We start from the raw sequence: 2663 nt of genomic DNA, 5'->3' as shown, positions 1-2663 counted from the left end.
TCTTCCTCTTTCTTCCCCTTCCCCTCTCTAAAAAATAAATATATAAAATCTTTTTAAAAAACAAAATAAATAAATAATCATTTTTTATTGTACTGGCTTGTACTACCATGGAATTTACCTTTTTGTCATTATAGAGTTCAAGAGTATAAATTCAATTCATAACATTTATTGAGACAGCTGCATTCCACTTCCTTAAACTAACCAGCGCCAATCAAAATCACCAGCAAGAAACTCCAAACCTTATACTTACCTGGCAGGGAAAATACCATAATCATGAAGGCAGTTTTCCCAGAGCGAGGCTTATCCATTGCATTCCGGATGTGCTGGCCCCTGCGATTTCCACAAATGTGGGAAACCTGACTGCATAATTTGTGGTAGCGTGGGACTGCATTTGCTCACTCCCTAGTTAAAAAAAAGAAAGAAAGAAAGAAACTCTAAACTTTGATTTTAAAATTCCACACAAAAGACCTTTAAGAAGAATGCATATAGGATCACTTAAAACACATTAACCAACAGTCTCATCTGTTGGTTGCATTTGTAATCTTTGAAACTATTGCCTTCCACAGCTTTCTACCTCCCCTTTTCCTCCTGTACCAATAATGGGGCCTCTTTACATTCTTGACATGGAATTTCCTTGCTATTAGCAGTTTTATAAAGAACTTAGTCCATTTGGCAGGACCCAGTGCTCCCTGGGTGAGGAAGAGGAACATGAGAGTATAATCATTTTAAGGTAATTGTTAATTTACAAAAGTGAGCCTTGTCTATCAGAGTGTTTACAAGTCTCATCTTTTGTAAATTGTTCTGAAGAGACACACCAGGTTTCCTCTGAGGGATCTTTTTGCACAAGACCAGAACTCAAAATAAAGAGTTTGTCCCAGAAGGATCCAGAGCACAAACTCTCAAGTGATTCCTTGGATGGTGGCAGGATTCTAGGCTGCTTACACTTCAGAAGTGAATCTGCCCTCTCAAAAGAACATAGTCTCTTACTGATTAGGAATTTTTATTGAAATTTGAGAGGTACAGGAGTTCGGTAATTATGGAGATGGAATTAAACAGCAGCTACCTTCCCCTGTCACTGGAGAGAGGTGCTTGTCAGTGACATGAGGGGCTGTCACTCAGGCACTCTGTCCTCCGGTCACCAAACATCCATGTCTTTTTGTCAAAGACTCTGCCATTCTTTTTCCCTCTTTTGTATCTAGATAAAAAGAAAAATAAATATTCACTGAAAGTAGGGGAAAAGAGAGAGTTATTTTTCATTTAATGCCCAATTTTCCTGATAATAATGGGTTCATAAAACTTCAAAAAAAAATAACAACCCATCATTGAATCACTTTTAAATTAAGATTTTTATGCTGGGAAGCAAGAGTACTGAGCAGACAGGCCTGGCAGGTCAGGCCTGGGGTTCTTCTCTGCATGTTTCAAGCCCAAACTTGAAGTGGAGAGACAGCAGTGGAAGCGGCGTCATTGCAGGTTTTGCCAGATGTGAGCAGGCACCTCCACCATCTGGAGCTTGTCACCTATGGCTGTGCTCCAGGGTGGTGCCACATCACCAGTGTGGAACCACATACTTTATCATTCTCATTTTAGTTAGGTTAACACTTTATTGACCATGTGTGTGTTACTCAGGTTGATTACACCTTAAATTGCCCTGCTGGCCACAGCACTGAGGGACTAAGTCACAGTAACCCATGACACCTTGCTAGTTGGATCATGGGGCACAGGAATGCCAAAGCAGCCTAATTTTAATCAGCTGGGCTAATAATGAGGCTGGATGCACACAAGACAGGCCATGGATATTGTCTACTAGGTATTAGAACTAGAAGTTGCTGACTGGTGGCCAGCAGTGGGGACTTTGCTGAAAGAATCACATTAGGAGGAACAGCACAGCCCTGATGGGTCCTGTGCAAGTCGAAGTTGTGAAGGGGCAGAAAATCTAAGTAGCAGCTGTGACAGAGAGAAGACAGAGGGGGTAGTATGAGGAAGCTGGTGCATCACAATGACAGAGGGAACCCTCAGTAGGTAGGCTCCTCCTACTTGCTAGGCCTCCAGACCTGTCTTGATTCCAGAATAATCATCAATCCTGATGGTTCCTGTATCCTTGTGTAGGTGTTTCTCTGAAACAAATCTCTATTTTTATCTTGAGAAATTTTAGTCTCTGTTTTGTATAGCCCTGAATCCTAAGTAATAAAATGTTCTGCTAGTCTTCTTTTCTCTAAACAAATTTATGTACTTTTTCTCATGAAACTAGATCAGGCCAAAATGCCATTTTTTTAACTTGACAATGCATTATGAGGATTCTCCAATATATCACTAACACTTTGTAGAATTTCCTTGCAAGGTACCCAAACTTCTGAATAACTGTCATCACAAATAAAGTCCAATTTGCTGCCATCGTACTAAAAAGATATCATCGACCACAGAAACCCACCACAAAATTGTGCGAAATTCTTTCCAGGTCTGCCTTCTTTGGGGCCCCTCCACCTCCAGCCTTTGGGTACTTGGGTTATTGCCCTTCCGGTAGGTGCCCAGTGAGCTCTAACAACTGTTCTCATTTTCTCAGTCCAAAACCAATTTTTTAATAGCAGAAACATATCAGAACTGTCAAGAAAGAACATAGAACAAGCTCAAAAAAGTACGAAGCAGCATAACTTACAGTTCTATTT

The 2663-nt window shown here is 40.6% G+C and overlaps 1 non-coding gene across 1 annotated transcript; it reads left to right on the top strand.

Annotated features, from left to right (window-relative positions):
* Nucleotides 1–242: 242 nt before the first annotated feature.
* LOC129081837 (U1 spliceosomal RNA) lies at nucleotides 243–406 on the top strand. The gene has a single exon (XR_008530352.1). It is a non-coding gene; the product is annotated as a U1 spliceosomal RNA (small nuclear RNA).
* Nucleotides 407–2663: the final 2257 nt, after the last annotated feature.

The sequence above is a fragment of the Pteronotus mesoamericanus genome, unplaced genomic scaffold, assembly GCF_021234165.1.
Source record: "Pteronotus mesoamericanus isolate MK-2021 breed Mesoamerican mustached bat unplaced genomic scaffold, CSHL_Meso_final scaffold_118, whole genome shotgun sequence".
NCBI classification, from domain to species: domain Eukaryota; kingdom Metazoa; phylum Chordata; class Mammalia; order Chiroptera; family Mormoopidae; genus Pteronotus; species Pteronotus mesoamericanus.
The sequence above is the reverse complement of the archived record's forward strand: the minus strand, read 5'-3'. Positions and strand labels throughout refer to the sequence as shown.